This window comes from Mus musculus, chromosome 9 (assembly GCF_000001635.26).
Source record: "Mus musculus strain C57BL/6J chromosome 9, GRCm38.p6 C57BL/6J".
NCBI lineage: Eukaryota > Metazoa > Chordata > Mammalia > Rodentia > Muridae > Mus > Mus musculus.
Window position 1 is genome coordinate 116,524,659 of NC_000075.6, and position 17,587 is coordinate 116,542,245.

The window sequence follows — 17,587 nt, forward strand, 5'->3', positions numbered from 1 at the left end:
GGGTTTGCAGACAGCCTGGCCTATTTCCAGGCCAGTAAGAGATCCTGTCTCAAAAAAGCAAAAGGTAGAAACAGAGAAACCTCAGTAATGACACCCGAGTTTGTCCTTTGGCCTCCAGATACACAAGTACAAAGTGCACACACACATGCACACCACACATACAGAGTTATTTAGGGGGGTTGGTTTAGAGGCATGCAACACTCAGCATCCCCATAGAGTTAGTTCTCTAGTTCCTTCTAGTTGAGACAGCTGGAATGTGAGGCTACATTCTCACCACAGGCTGATGATGTCACTGTGCCACAGGCTTATGTCATTGCACATCTCACCACAGGCTGATGATGTCACTGTGCCACAGGCTTATGTCACTGCACATCTCACTGCAGGCTGATGATGTCACTGCACATCTCACCACAGGATGATGATGTCACTGTGCCATAGGTTTATGAGGTCATGGCAGATCCCACCACAGGCAAGGAGATCCCATTTGAGGAAGCACCATTCAGTGGTCCTGATGTGATAACTCAGGATACAGAAACCAGCATGAAAGGTAGAAACAGTTTTAAGGTGATCGGATGAGACTGGCCACACCCACCCTGAGTCCAGTCAAGCTTTCCCTCTTTTGGAATTATGTCTCCTTGGGAGCTGCACTTAGAAGGAACTCATTTCTGTGGTTTTATAGTGTGCCATTGTGTTTTAATGGCCAGCCTAAATTGGCTATTAAAATTCAGCAGTGTGTTAGGATTGTCGCCACACTTCTAGAGAGAACACAAAATGTGAGAGAAAGCAAACCTTCCCTGGCAGTTGGCAGAGGGCATTTTGACAGTAGAAGAGACTCTGACACCCAGACTGAATAATGAAGGGCTTTTTTTGCCTGCACTTAGGTTAGGCAGGCAGGAGAGCGTCCTTGAGGCCAAGCGCACAGATGATCAGAGGCTCTGTGACACGGGCATTCTTACTTAGACCTGAACTCTCACGAGTGTCTCATGTGGAGAGAGTGAGTGAATGAAGAACAATGGGAGCTGGCTGTGTGCGCACACACCTATTCACTCTAGACTCACAGGCAAGGAAGACAGAGAGCTCAAGGTCAGCTTGGGCTACACACTGAGTCTGTGGTCAACTGGATCATATATTAGATCCTGGTTAGGAAAAAAGGAGTCAACCAGCCAACCAACCCATCAAATAACTTTTGGAATTGTTTTCACCTCAGTGTTATTGTTCTCATTCTGGGACAGCCTCAGGCATGGCTTCAAGTCCTTGTGGTCCATTCACTCTACTATGAAAATTCTAGAAACTTCTGCTATTGTTACTGTGATGGTTAGCTGGCATATTGATGAGGTGTTTCAAGGGAGAAAATTAAGAGTGGACAACCCACTCTGGATGTGGGTGATGCCATCCTGTGGGCTGGGGTCTTAGACACAATACATGAAAGGAAGAAAATGAGTAATCCATCTGAACTCTGGCATCCTGTTTCTGTGTCCCACAGAACCAGGCTTGCCCCACCATGCTGGTTCATAGCTTCTGAACTATAAATCCTTCCTCCCTTAAGCTGATTCTTGTCCAGTATCTGGTCACAACAGCAGGGAAGCTCATTGGTGGTTAGACACAGAATGCCCACCCCATCTTGAAGCCACTGACCACTAACACCTGAAGACATCACATCTCTCTTGTCTCTTCCACAGCCTCAGCTTTATCCTGCTGCACACTGGCATCCTTGTTCTCATTTCACTGACACACATGGAGGGCCAAAGCTAGGGCAATTGGGGATCTCTTATGAGTCTCTGTTCCATTAATAAAAGTTGAAAATGAATTCAACAGTATATGCGAGGAGCATTTCATTAGAGTCCAAGAGAAAAAAGAACAGGGCAGACAAGCTGGGAATTCCAGGAGGAAAGAGAAATGAAGATCTTCAAGCAACCGCCTCAAGGGCGGGCTTCTCATGATTTCATTGAGGGGGTAAATATTCCTCCCATCTCCTTAGCATGTCTTCAGATGAATCGGCTTTCCTGAGAGTGGTCTCTAGACCACGTGACTGACAGACCGAGCTGCATTAATGTTTAAGGGGAAAGACAGTAATATGTAACATTTTAGTATCTGGGGCAGATCAGAACGCCATGTCTCTATCTGGGGTTAGAACTCAAATTTAATCCTTTTGAAAAGAAGGAAGTAACTTTTTCTTTAATGGCTTTTGACAAATTCCTGAGACCTCATTTTTATATGGCATTTTACATCTTAAGGAGAGACAAGCCAAGGAAAGATGGAGGCACCCATTCTCAATGGCTTCCATGTCCTCATTTGCCTACCTTCCCTAGCTACCTTATACCAAGAAGGACTTTATCACAAGAGGAATCTTATCTCAGTTCTCTTTGTATCCCAAGAATAAGTCTAATTTTACCAGGCAGGAGTCATTTTCCAGCCTGAAATGGCACTTTAAGGGTCCTGAGCATCTGACTTCTAACACAGATCTAATACTAGCCATTCAACATTTAACTATTGTACTTACCTCAGCAAATCAACACTGCTTCTCAGCCTTCCTTCATCAGAGTCTTTGCTGCATATGCACCATGCCATGGGGACTGCACAGAATACTACATTTTAGAAGTGTCAGGAGTTTAGAATAAAACCACAGCAATGGTGTGTCCATAGATGAGTTAATTCTGGCAGAATTGTGTATTGAAATGTTATTCAACCAGTAACATGAGCCAACCTATTCTAAATGCAAGACGTATTGTTACTTAGATAACAATATGAAAACACAAACCAGCAGGTACATTTTACCTTGCATGCATGCTCATGGGACTGCCCTTGGGGAGAAAAACAAACAAACAAACAAACAAACAAACCCCACAAACTGGTAAAGGTGGTGGTCAAAGGAGAAAGGTTCCATTTATGTTTCAAATTGTATATATTTTGAATACTCCATTTCTAATTAAAAACTGTAGGAACATATAAAATAGAGCAAAATGTATTTTCTACTACATAAATTACCAGCTGTTCAAAGTGATATGCGTAAATCCAAATCAGTTTTAGTGTCCCACATGTACAAAAGATGAAAATCATTGAGAAGTTATTTCTGTAAAAACACAGAATACACACATAAGTACATATATTTGGTATATAGAATTGCTGAACTTTTCCAATTTCACTTAACTCCACCAACTGATGCAAGATTTTTTTTTTAAATATTTTTTCAAAGTTGTGTGCAGCTCCTGAGGAAGCCAGTGGAAGGCCTCCTCTTAGATCTCCTGGAGCTGGATTACTGGCAGCTGTAGGCCTTCTGGGAATGACCTCAGGTTCTCTGCAAGAGCAGCACACACTCCTAACCTCTGAGCCACTCTTCAGACTATAATAAATGCCTTTAAAATAACTTACTATTAAAGGCTAGAAACACAAAAGGTATAATACAGTCTATATAGGGTTTTTTATATACCTGTTGTATTATGAATATAATGTCCCCTCCAAGAGGTCTGGCACACAATTGATGGCTGCATAGAGAGGTTCTGGAATCCTTAGGAAGCAGGAACACCCTGAAGTAATGAATTAGTTCACTGGGGTGCATATGGGGGAGGTATCCTGTGCACAGCTTTCTACTTCCTGTTGGCCAAAAAGTGAGTAGCCTATACTGTGTTTTTCTCTTCCCATGATGCTCTGCCCCACTAAGGACACAGAAACGTAGAGCCAATGGTAACAGACTGAGCCTCTTAAATCTTTGCTTGCTTATGTCCTTTCCTCCTTATGTCACTTTTGTGAAGTGTTTCATCACTGTGGTACAAAAACTATCCCAAGGAGCTAGGGAGATAGCTCCATGGGTAAAATACTTGACACAGAAGCATAAGGACCCAAGATCAAATCCCTAGCACACATGTGACAGGCAGGCAGAGTGGCATATGCTCATAATTCCAGCTTTGAGGAGCAGAATAGGTGGATCCTGGGAGTTCTTGGGCCTCCATTCTACCTGAACTTTCATCTTCCCATTCAGTAAGAGACCCTAGTTGATAAGAACAAAAAGAAAGTGATAGGGGAAGGTCACTAGCATCCTCTTCTGACCTCTGCATGCACATGCACAGGCTGGAACACCCTTGCACTCACATGCATGCACTGCACACACATACATATAAAGGTAACTTTCATTCACAGATATAGCTGTCATCTTGGATACTTACTGCTGGATAAGCTCACCCTTTCTAGTTCTTTCTGAACTCTGGCTGGCTGGTTCACCTCATTTGGCTCATTTTGTCTTCACCTGCAGCCTGTAACCTGTCTCTGTAAAACTGCCCTAGTAAACCTGCCCCCTCTCCATCTCTTTTTCTCTGGGATGCTCTTAGGTAGACTCTCTTTCTTGTGCTGTTCTCATGAGAGTTGGGCATGTCATATCTCTAACTCAGTTTGTCAAATCTTTCTCTGATTCATCACTTTGTCTGCCCCTCATTTAGATGCCACTTTCAAACATGGGTGCTTTCTTCTACATACTAACCTGACTTTCATTGTTTGGGATTAATGGTGTGTACTAAGGGTATGTCTGCATTGCAGCCAGATCATGTAGACCTAGAAAGGTCTTTGGATGTGATCCCTTGTCAAAGCAGCCATGTTTCTGGATTAAAATTCCTCAACAACACCACACTCTGCATACTACACATACAAAGACAACCCTATCACACACACACATAAAGATAAAAATAAAAGTAATAAACATAAGTGCATAAATTAATAACCTAAAAGAGGAGTCATAGGATAAAATAAATACATGTTAAAATACTTTCAACAAAATCAAGTCTTTAAAAGAACAAAAAGGAAAGGCAAGAAAGGAAGGAAATGATTTATACTTTATAAACACTAGTTAAGAAAATACAAAACCACCAAATTATTTAAACAAAGACAAATGCCAAGCAAATATATTATGCATACATGAATATCAAATAATGGGTGGGAAAGCCAAAGATGAGTTGGCTTAAATAGCTAAACATTCACACTGTGAGAATATAATAGTTGTCTCATTCTGCTGAAGACAGACTTAAAGTCCTAACACTACTTCAGTAAACTAATTATAGTAAAATCACCAAGAGATTGGGTAAGTTTGTCTGACATAGTGTAAATAGTTAGACAAAATTAGTAACAAATAATTGGAGGTTAGAATGGGAATGGGAATCTCATGATAGTAGCAGAATCAACAGATTTAGTGATAAATTGATAAAAATGAATGGGAGACAGAGACAATAGAGCCATTATGAAATGACAGAAATGCTGAGGCAGTGGGGGTTTCAATGACAAGTGAGTACTGGAATGTTCACAACTCACATTTGAATATAACACAGCTATATTAATATACCAACCAATTTTATACAGAGGAAAAAGGGCTAAGGAATAAAGTAGCCAAGCAATCAAGCAATTGATATGATGTCTAAGAGATGAAGCTGGAGTCTAAGACTTCATATCAATTATGAAGGACTCTCTGTCAAACAGTTATGAAAGGATTCTTTGTCAAACAAAAAACTAAAATAAAATGAAATCACAGAATAATGTATAATGATAACTCTGATAGGAGACACAGCACAGTGAGGGAGGAAAGAGGAGAGCCTTTGATCTAGAGGAAGATGACCACAAAGTCCATTTAACAAAGGGTATTTATGGGATGTGCAAAAAATACCTATGTCTTGCTCCACATTTTAGAAATTAAATACTAAAACAGGTTTTTCATTTTCTTTTTCAAATAAAAGTCTTCTGCTCTGTGCACAGAGGAAGCATCACAGAACCTAAAGCAATCTCCTGTGCCAGTTTTCCACTTCACCAGAAGAAAATAATATAAGCTTTATGGCTGAACACACAAACTTGGCACCTTACCATTCTAGAGGTCGGGAGTCCAGCCTGGGATCCTCCATGCTTACTTAATATTATGACTTAACATAATGTTTCTGGGTACCATCTTGTTCTGCTGCATTTGTCTTCAAACATGTTTTGTGTTTTTATTGCATAATAGTGGTCCACTGTTAGGGGGATGGGTACTCCAGCATCTAAGAAGTCATGTGCATGTTGGACACTGGAGGTTTCTCTTTGGGGCCTTTAGGGTTGAGTTTCTATGAACGTGTACAGTATTCCTTATATAGGCACGTACCTTCATTACTTTTTCAAGAATAACAAGAGTAAAACTGATTGGTTATAGAGTGTGTATTCTAGCATGGAAAGAAACAGCCACCTTCTCACATACTGTTCTGACTTGCTTCTTTCTCCCCTGTCTGACATAGTCTAGGATCTCTTTCTATAAGTGTTAGGTTGTGTGAGCACTGTTCTGAGTTCAAACCCCTTAGGTGGAAAAGCAGGAACATTCATATACAATACACACACACACACACACACACACACACACAGAGAGAGAGAGAGAGAGAGAGAGAGAGAGAGAGACTCCATTTACCTTCCTGCCCAACAAACCATAGATGAAAATATCTGACAAGGTAGGAACTATTTCTAATTTCTTGTTATTCTATTCCAGTAAGTGCATCGTTGTATAGAAGCATATTGAACTGAACTTTAGTGCTGTTGAAAGCATTGTAGTAAACTATAAATTTAATTCGTAGAGCTAGAGATATGTCTAAGAATAGTAGTTGTACTTCCGAAGCACTCGAGTTCTGTTCCCAGCAACCACATTGGGCAGCTCACAGTTGGCTGTAACTACACATCCAGGAGACCTGGTGCCCTCTTCTGGCCTCTACAGGTATCAACACTTAAGTGTACATACACACATAGCTAAAAAGAGAAAAATATTCAGAATATATGTGTGTATGTGTTTTTATTCTTGGCTGTATGTAATTTAATCAAACTATAAGGTAGCAAAATCTATACAGTCTAGTGAAAAGTGACAATATTATATAATCCCTGTGTGTCCTCTGGCTAGGTGTCAAAAGAATTTTTTTTTCATCTCCAAGGCAGAATAAAATGAGGCAAAGAGAAAAGTAAAAATGATCATCAAAGGTATATATTTTTCTTCCTTTCTACCTTCTTGGCATCTGCGACTATACCTTCAGCTTAAACAAATGTTAAAATTGGCACAAAATCACTATCCTCCTTGAGCCTGCATTCCAGAAAGCCTTGTCTGGGAATCAGGGCCCTTTCAACCCCTTCAAAAATGGCTACACCTTTCCACCTTGTGATACCAGAGCTGCCCGAGGCTGTGCATAAACCCTCACTTCTGAACTATGCCTCTTCATGTCACCCCAGGCTGTGGTGCTGTAGCCATAGGGAGAACACTGCCTATGTGGGAGATGAAGCTGGAGTCGTGAGCCTGGAAATGAACTGTAGAAGAAAGGAAATTATGGCTTAATGGAGGATGTTGTTGGTCATGAAATAGCATCATCTTTCAGTACACCAAGAGGCATCTAGGGGGCTGCAGACCAGTGGTAGCTGGTTTGTTCTCTACTTCCAAACCTTGGCTTGTGAGTGTCCATTGCAAATGATTTTGAAACATTTTCAAAACTCAAAGACATCCTTGGGGGAACGCCTTTATTTAATCCTTAGCCTCTTGCCTCACGCTCCCTTTCCTATGATGGCTGTCAGTGTTTCTTCGGGTGTGTCTCCTGGGTTTTGTGTAATGAAGTCAGGAGACATGCTTCCTGACAGACAGACCAACACTTGACTTTGGCTATCAATGGGTTCTCGTTGTTTTATTTGAAGATTGTGAGGGTCTATCTTCATTTTCAACTTACTTTGTTTGGTGTCACCTAGGAGACACCTCTGGATACATCTGTGACGGAATTCCCAGAGGGGCTTAACTGAGAAGGAAAGACCTGCTTTGAATGTGAGTGACACCACCCCATAGCCAAGAGCCCCAAGCTAATAAAAGAGAAATGTTGAGTTGAGGGACATTCACCTGTTCCTGTCCTCTGACTGCAGGGGTACTGTGGCCAGATGCTCACAGTCCTGTCACAAGTGAAACATCTCTTTATAACCATGCCTACCCACCACAATGGACCACACCTCCCTGCTAGGTCCCAAGGTAAGCTCTTCATTCCTTCAGTGGGCTTTTAAAAGATGTTTGTCATGTCAACAAGAAAAGAAATAATACGGATTGTTTTAGACAGTAGCTATAAGTTTTTGATTCTATGATGCTCAGAGATAAAGCCTTCACCGGCCTTTAAAATATATTTGTATGTCTGAGTGTTTTGCCTGCATGTGTGTTCATGCAGCATTTATGTGCAGTGGCCATGAAAGACAGGAGAGAGCATCTGATCCTCTATGACTGGGGTCACAGATGGTTGTGAGCAGCCATGTGAGTGCTGGGAATAGAACCCAGGTCCTCTGCAAAGGAAGCCAGCGATGTTAAGGGCTGAGGCATCACTTCAGGCCAGTGACTGTCCCTTTTGTCAAAATAAATGAATAAAAAGACAGCAGCAGCAACAACAACAAAAGGTGCTAGAAACCTATCTCACAAATGTAGGATGGAGAATTCTTCCCATGGTCTTGGTGCCAAAATGGTCTTGTCAATTCTCAGGTTTCTAATGTTCACATTCATGGCTCACATGGCCGTACAATTATTATTAACACATAACCTTTTACTCGGTAATCTATATGAGGAAAACTGGTTACTAAGTATATTTAAAAACACAGAAGATTTAAAATGAACTTCACACCTTACTCCACACTCCAGCAGTGTAAAATGAGCAGACAGGCAGACAGACAGATGAACAAACCAAAAACAAACTCACTCACCTGTACTTAAAAGAACATGATCTTAAAGTCAGGAGGAGTTAGGAAAGTCAGAGGAAATAAATACACAGGCAAAAGTACCGGACACAACCACAGGCTGCTGTAAGCCTCTGTGACAGGCAATGAAGTGGCTGGAGAAATGGCTCAGCATTTGAGAACTGGCTGCATAGGCAGAGGACTGAATTCGGTTTACAACCCAGAGGTCAGGTGACTTAACCTGCCTGTAACTCCAAATAAGAGCACTCAACGCCCCCTTCTGGCCTCCATGGGATCTGCACTCAAAGAACACATACACAGACACATATCAATAAAACCAAAAGCAAACAATTTTTAAAGGACTATCGAGAATAGTGAAACATTGAAAGATCCCCACAAATGTAAAAGCACTAAACGAGATGGCCTTTTACTTAGTTTTACAGAGCAGATTGCAAATGGCCGATACAACTTGGTGTATGTTTCTAAGCTCCAAATGAATTTGTTCCAGGTTAATGCAGCTGAGGAGTCATACAGATGTTCGGCATCATAGGTAGAGCTCTAGGTATGGCTTGAGACTAAGGCCTCCAGATGTTTGATGCTCTACCACAAAGGTGTATGTAATCACCAAGGGAAAGGGATGTCAGGGCTCACTCCCATGTCACATGCTTCAAAGTCTCCCAGAGGAAAGCGGTGTCCCCAGAAGGAATAACAGCGCAGTAATCCCTTGGAAGGAGCCTTTGCTAATCACATTAGTAAGGATAACGCTGTTGCTTTTCCACAAGGAAACCCATATAGCATTTAATTGATTTTAAAAACAGATAAGCCCATGACTGAAAGGGTTCAGCTGCTCATAGCCAGGCAACACTTGATCTGGCTGGATCTTTGTTCAGAGAGGTTATTCATAGAACCACTCTCTGATCTGTTTTCTCTCGTCTTTTCTGGTTACTCCCACTATACGCTGCCCACTCTTTTATCATGTGGACAGCTATTATAGGATGCGCATGTCCCAAAAGCCATAGCAATATAGTTATCACCGTGACAACATAAAGAGACGATTGACACATGAGCATCCAGCCCTCATCAGCGTCACTGTGATGACACAGATATGAATGACACTTGGGTACCCAGGTGTCATCAGTGGGGTAGCCCCTCACAGAACAACCAGAAGGAAGCAGAGAGTTCTACTTTGCCTGTTCTAGCCTTTCCACCCTTGAGAACTCATGCTACCATCTTACAGACCAAGATGGGACCCTCTCAAGATGCCGAAGTTGCCAGAGCTTTGATCCCGTTCTTCTTGGTCTCTAGAACTATGAGAAATAAAGTTCTGGTGGGTGTAAACTCCCCGTTATCATCGAGGAGGACACTATTCTGTTTTTTAATGAGTTCTCTCATATTCTCCTAGGAATCTGTCCTTGCTTTGGGTGCCAGAAAGACCAACAGGGTTGACTCAACAACACTTCCCTAAGTTCATTCATTCGTTCATTCATTCATTCAGTTAGTTGGCAGCTTTGAGGAGTCTCCCTTGCTTGAAAGCATTTGTTGCCTCTATAAACCTGAAGAGTCAGCCTGCATGAGAAGCACTGGGTTCTAGTTAGGCTTACTGTCGCTGTGATGAAGAACCCATGCCCACGGTGGGCTGGGCCTTCCTCCATCAATCACTAATTAAGGAAATACCCTACTGCAGGATCTTATGGTGGCATTATTGCAATTGATGTTCCCTCCTTTTCAGTGACTCCAGCTTGTGTTAAGTTGACATAAGACTAGCCTGCATGACTGAATCCTTCTCAACTTGACACACAAACACATCGTTGTAAAGCCATAACCTGCCCTTTCTTATTCTTCGCAAAAATCATACATTAGTATCAACATTAATGCTCATGTGACTCTTTTCTTTCAACTGGGTTGCCTTGCTCATCCCTGGTATGAGGGTTTGTGCCCGGTCTTATTGCATCTTATTAAGCCATGTTCAGTTGATATCCCTAGGAGGCCTGCTCTTTTCTGAAGGAAAGCAGAGGGGCAGTGGAGGGGCCAGGGGTGGGAGTAGTGGGAGGGGGCAGAGGAGGCTGCAGTCAGGATGTACTTAACAAAATAAGAATAAAAAAAGAATATATATATATATATATATATATATATATATATATATATATATACTTTCCAAATTAGAAAAGCCCTATAGTCTTTAAAATTCAAACACTTTAAAAAATTCAATCTCTTTCAAATGCAGTCTTTTAAAATTCTAAGTTTCTCAACTGTTGGATCCTGTTAAAATCAAAATTAAGTTAAATATCATCTTACTCCAAGAAGAAAGAAACTGGGCACAGTCACCATCTGAACCAAGCAAGCCCAAACTATAAACAACTTGATTCCCAATATCTGGGATTCACTCACCATCTTCTGGGCTCCTCCAAGGGGCTCCGGTTACTTCTCCAGCTCTGCCCTCTGCAGCACACACAGCTTGTCTTCTAGGCTCTGGCTGGCTTCTCTCCATTGCTTCTGCTTTCCGGGGATCTTCTGCTGCAGTTGGGCTGCACTTCCACCAATAGCCTCTGGGGGGTGAGGGGCTTTCTTCAGGACTCCAGCCCTGAAACAGTGTCCAGCCTCAGCTGCTCTCCTTGCCTCCTTCATGCCTTCAAAACCAGTACCACCTGGGAGACTTTCACACTATTGAGGATGGCTGCCAGCAGGAGATATGACCTTGGCCACCTCCAGAACACAGCTTGCATGTTCTGTTCCGACTCAGAGCAAACACTTCCCAGAAGGCTTTACCTCAATGACTCTGACCTTTTTAATCACAACCAATTCTTCAGCCCCAGCTGACCAATGTGCATTGTGCCAGCAAAGTAAAGACTTCAGTGGTTTTAGTCTCTTGCTGGCCACAGCTGATTCCTCAGCACCACAGGTTCCCAACTCAAAACAGCAAACAGCCCCGATGGAGTCCCCATGATCCAATGTAAGCAAAACTCAAAGTTCCCTCTGGAACTTGACAAGCCAGACCACCATTGTCAGCATTGCTCTCAACTTTCTTATCTTCCAAGGTCTCAAATCAGACAGAAGAGCTTGCCAGGCTCTCAATGCTCAGTGACCTTTGTCCCTCAAAGCTCCAAAGTCCTTCCACCATCCTCCCCAAATCAACATGGTCAGTTCTGTCTTAGCAACATCCCAATATCTTGGACCAACTTCTGTCCTAGTTAGGGTTACTACTGCTATGGTAAAACACCATGATCCAATGTAACTTGGGGAGAAAAGGATGTATTTGACTTACATTTCCAGATAGCAACCATCACTGAGGGAAGTCAGGGCTGGAACTCAAACTGAGCAGGAACCTGGAGGCAGGAGCTGATGCAGAGATCATAGAGAGACGCTGCTTATTGGCTTGCTCAGCCTGCTTTCTTCTAAAACCAGCACTACCAGCACTACCAGCCCAGAGATGGCATCACCCACAAAGGGCTGGGCCCTCCCCCATCAATCACTAATTAAGAAAATGCCCTGCGGCTGGATCCTATAGAGACATTTTCTCAGTTGTGTTTCCCTCCTTTCAGATAACTTGAGCTCATGTCAAGTTGGCATAAAACTAGCCAATGCACACTGGTTCACTCCGTAGGAAGAATGAGAGGACAGGTGGAAGAGAACTGAGGGGGACAGAACACATGTGCCTTCTGGCTTCAGTGAGCCTTTCTCAAACACAGGTGACACACACCAACACACACACACACACACACACACATACACACACATGTCAAAACAAACAAATAAACAAACAAACACAAAAGGGCAGAGCAGAGTTTCTGCTCTTAGCAGGCAATGCAGTGACAAGGGCACTTTTAGATATAATCCTTTGTCCTTTGAAAGAGAGCAACACAGACATTGCTGAAGGCTTTCCACAGTCGGAGGGGTGTGTGCTTGGGAGGGGAACAATAACAGATTTGGGGTTCTAGCCAAAGCCAGAACGAATCAGGCACTCTGAAGTATCTGTGAAGCCTTCAGCTGCTTATGTTGATATTTCCAGCAGTTAAGGTCTCGAAGGTCCAGCTTATCAGCATCTCCTGGGGATCAGGCAGGCCTCTAGAAATATGATTCATAGACAGCCTTTGGGGTTATTTGGTCTTTTAGAATCATGAATGAAAATATCCTGAGTTGAGCCCCAAATAAAGCAGGATCATAGATTTGACATATTAGGTAGTGGTTTTGAAAAAGGGGAGTTAGAGCATACATGTCTGGGAGTTTGATTCCTGTACCTTTTATTTGACATTGAATATCTTGATGGATGTGTTGAAACTTTTAGCACCTTTCTGCAACTCCTTCCTTTTCCATTATTTCTTAGGTGAGGGAAACTCTACCCCACAGGATATCCCACAGCCCAGAAAGGCAGGATCACCCTGCAAGCTGAGCAAGCCTTCCTCCTTCTTCCATCCCTCAGAGCCCACCCATTGTTAACAGCTTCCCAATGACTTCCCCTCCCACTCCTTTCCTTCTTCCCTTCTCTCCCTCTTCTTCTTTTCCTCCTCTTAGGAATATTGGAGGGGTGTGTGTTAGCCACATGGAGGTCCAGGAGTGGCCCAACCATTGAGTTAGTTAAGGCATATTTCAAAGTAAGCCTGCGTGTGTGTCTTTCATTCATGGATCCAAAACATTTAGACAGGTGGCAAGAAACGCGCTCACGCATACCACCCAGGAGAATAGAGCGGCTTTGTTAATTTACAGAGAAGAGCAGTGTCTGTCTGGGTGTGCCTTTCATCCCCAGCATTTGCATGTCTCACTCCTTGGGTTAAATGTTGCCTTCTCCATGGCCAATGAGGGAGGCTACCTCAGATAGAGAGAAAAAGACAGACCATAAATCTAGCTACCTAGCTTTGATCCAACTCTATAGCTAACAAATAAAGATAGCAAGCCATGTAGTGTCATTTATGAACAAATATACAAATATCTTGAAGGAGCTTTTTTTCTTTTTCTTTCTTTTTTCTTTCTTTCCTTTTCCTTTTTCTTTTCTTTCTTTCTCTCTTTCTTTCTCTCTTTCTTTCTTTCTTTCTTTCTTTCTTTCTTTCTTTCTTTCTTTCTTTCTTTCTTTCTTTCTTTTTTTTTCTTTGAGACATGGTCTTACCATGCATCCCTGGCTAGCCTGGAACTCTTTATGTAGACCAGGTCTACCTCAAACTTACAGATATTCACCTGCCTCTGCCTCCCCGTGTGCTGAGATTAAAGGTGTGTGCCGCATGCTTGGCTGAATATTAACAGCATACCAGCTATCCCTACAACTCAGAAATACACGAATATAGTCCTGTTGAATAAATTAATAACAGCTGGTGCGTGGAACGGACACAAGCTAGAGTTAATTTGTTTCTCTAGTTTTAACTGTCTTGAATTTTTCAGTGGTGGGTAAATGCATAAAAAACATATTTGCTAGTGAACGTATAGGTCCATTGTGCCTGACGCTCCCAGCTACTGCATACCTGTTCTGATAGGCTGAAGTTTACTGAGATAGGCAGACTTTGGGTCTGGTTAGTTTTTCTCTGTTGTGCTTTTTATTTGGAAGTTCTTTATAACGCTTTTACTAAACTCATTTTAAAACCTAATAACAGTGTACAATAATAATAGATACATTTTTCAGAACTCACTTGTCCTAGGAGCTAATAGTAAAGACAGTGGCTTAAATGCAATGCCAATAGCACATAAAATAATTAATAAACTTGAGAAAAGAAGGGAATTGACTAACCTTCTAAAGATATTGACAAATCAGCAGGCACTGTTATACTTCATGATGAGAGACTAGAGATGATTCTACTAAAACCACAATCAAAGGAAAGGTGGGAATAAAAATCAATATCTTTCATGTGCCCAGGTACTCAGGGGAAAACAGTGGGGAAGCCAAAATGAGAATCATAGTAACTAGAGAGATGAGTAAAAATGCCACTCTTCTGAATTGTAATATTCAATAGATGTAAAATCTAGTCAATGTGGGTAGAAAAAAAAAAAAGATTCCGGAGGATGTAGACCTGTCTAAAATACATGAAAAGTTTCCCCAAATAGCCTGGTAAAAGGTGTAACAAAAAAAAAAATTCTCTTCAAGTCTTCAACAGGTATAACATAGGAAATAGTAACACTTGTTACATCCCTGTGGGGGGGGGAAGTGTGAACCCTTCAAAATGTATAACAAATGTCAGAAGGCAGAGAGAGCATTATGTTCTTGCACCTTCTGTATTAGTGTTAGTTTTTATATGTCTGTTGTTCCTAAATGTTGCTGGATATGCTTAATATGATCCTACTTAGAGATCTGCAATGATTCTTTAGTAAATATTGAAATTCCTCTCTAGACACATTAGATTGCTGGGTATACTGTCTCAGGCCTTTAATCATAGCACTTGACATGCAGAGGCTGGTGGGTCTCTGTGAGGCTGAGTCTAGCCTGGTCTACATAATCAGTTCCAGAACAGGCAGAGCTACATAGTGACATCCAGTCTTGAAGACCAACCAACCAACCAACCAACCAACCAACCAACAGTAACAAAAATACAGAAAGAAGCAAGGATTGAGTGTCTTGTAATTGTAGCCACAGGGTTAGTTACTTGGAAGGGTCTAGGAATGAAGGTATATTACAAAGGAACAATAAATGTTACTTAAGTAACAGTAAGTGTTGAGAGGCAAGCTTAGGAAGCAACCTCCTTCGTGCTGTTGCTACATATGAACATCCCCTAACAGATGGTGTACAGAGGTCCTGATCTCCAATCCTTAGCACTATTAAGATGTAACTGGTCAAGAAGGTGTGGACCAAGTTTGATAAATTCATACTTCTGTGGATTTCCGGAAGATGGAGCCTAGTAGATCATTGGAGCTATGACACGGAAGTTGCCTTTCCCCTTACTCCTTGCTTGTGCTGTTTTTTTCTTTTCCCTCTTTCCATTTTCAGGCCACTATTAGGTGAGCTGCTTTGCTCCCTGGGATACTGTCCCATGATGCTCTTCTTCAGCTCCTGTTTGAGGCTAAAGATGTGAGCTGCTGTTCCAGTTGCCTGCTGCCAGCTACCTCTGTTTCCCCATCATGCACTAGCAACTCTCTGGAACTTCAAGGCCAAAATAAATTCTTTCTTCTCTAAGATGCCTTGCCTCTGGTGTTTTCTCACAGCAATAGAAATCCTGACCAATACAGAAGTAACCCTAATACAGGGGCTACATAGCAAGTGAACACATTTGTTGCACAAGCCTGCCAACCTGTTTATCCATGGAGCTCATGTTTAAAAGTCAGACACAGTGGTTCACATTTGTAATCCTAACACTCCTATGTCAAGATGGGAGAGTCACCCTGCAATCTGTGAGGCCAGCTACCTAGGAGTAGGGATCTTGGCAGCTGAAATAACAGGAAAGGCTCTGATTCAACAAGATGGAAGGGGAGGACTGTGGGGCAGGCAGGACTGTGGGGCAGGTGGACAGTGCCATAAAACAGAAAAAGGTTCAAAACCCTGATAAATTTCATAACTGAGCATGGTAGACATTAGAATCAGCTCCCTGCCAGACTCTACCTGTTCTGGAACATATGACCATGACACCCCACTAGGAGAACCATCAAGATAAGTCACATAAGGACAACACTTGAAGTCCTTCCCCCATGCAAATAGAGCATCCCTTAACATCTCAGACTGAGCCAATGAGAAGCATCTACCTCTGGATCCCACCCTACCTCCGAAGTATTTATAAGGTCCCTGTCCACAGGGAATAAAGTGCACGAGTTATCTCACCAAGAATCATCTGAGGGTGACTGTCTTATTGACCTGTAACACACAGGGGAAGAGTTTTCTCTGGCTTTGATTGCAGACACATCCCCCTACTTACCTAGTGACCCCTGCTATGGCTTCTAGTTGTCTGCAACCACTTGCTCCTTGCCCCACCCTGGCTTTCCCTACAAGATCTGCAACACATAGGCCATTCAGGCCAGGCCAGAGCTCCACAGAACTGTTCATTCTGGCTGGGCTAGGGATCCTTGGATTGCATCCTGTCCCTGAGCAGCCAACCTGCCACATTCTGACATCCTGGTAGCTAGGCAGGCATGTATTCCTACATTGCACTGACTGCGCTCTGCCTTCCCTGAGTGTCAGCCTTCTACACTCTGGTATCCCAGTGGCAAGGCAGGAACGCAGACCCACAGAGGACTAGGTCCCAAAAAATTGTCCTCTGAACTTCATATACATGCCATGGCATAAGCATGTCTGCGCACGCACGCGCACACACACACACACACACACACACACACACACAGAGAGAGAGAGAGAGAGAGAGTCATTACCCATGAACGTTATAAAAATTAGCTTGTCCTTTAGGATAGCTCTGTGCTCAGCCTCTCATTCCATTAGAGAAATATTCTTCCCTTATGTTTGATACAGCTTGATTATAGACCTTGAAAGATGGTCCCTAGGTCCTCTGGAGGCCCAAGTTAAGGGATAGCTGGTATGCAGGGATTCCCCCTTCACGAAATGAAAAGCCCTGCTATAGCTTTCATGGAGTCGTGCTTCCTGATGTCCCATTGGCTGATGCAAGTGACAAAGCCAATCATGTTGTCATTTTTTTTCCCCATGCTTTTCAACATCTACACTGTCCACAACCAACAGTAATTATGCGTCAGGATCTCTTTCCCAGGATTTCAAGATTTAGTAATATGTGTGGTCTAACATTTAGTAAGTAGATAGCACAGGACTAGCTTTAGGAACTCGGACCCATTGGAAGAGAGAGGGCTTAGTAGTAGGAATTTCTCAACTTCGATTTCCTGTGCTTTTGTGAGCACAGTAAACCCAAGACTTTACTTCAAGAAGCTGATCTGTGTAAAGACACGCATAAGCCCCGCAAAGTAGGTCAGTAAAGCAGGAAGTGAGTCATAACTCTAATTTTAAAACTGGTGCTTTCATAACAGAACTCCGCAGAATCCCTCATTCATTCAT

The 17,587-nt window shown here is 42.5% G+C and overlaps 1 long non-coding RNA gene across 1 annotated transcript; it reads left to right on the top strand.

Annotated features, from left to right (window-relative positions):
• Positions 1-472: 472 nt before the first annotated feature.
• Positions 473-15,748, top strand: Gm39449. Its single transcript, XR_871325.1, has 4 exons — positions 473-547; positions 7,711-7,783; positions 7,879-7,981; positions 15,569-15,748. It is a non-coding gene; the product is annotated as a predicted gene, 39449 (long non-coding RNA).
• The last annotated feature ends 1,839 nt before the right edge of the window (positions 15,749-17,587 follow it).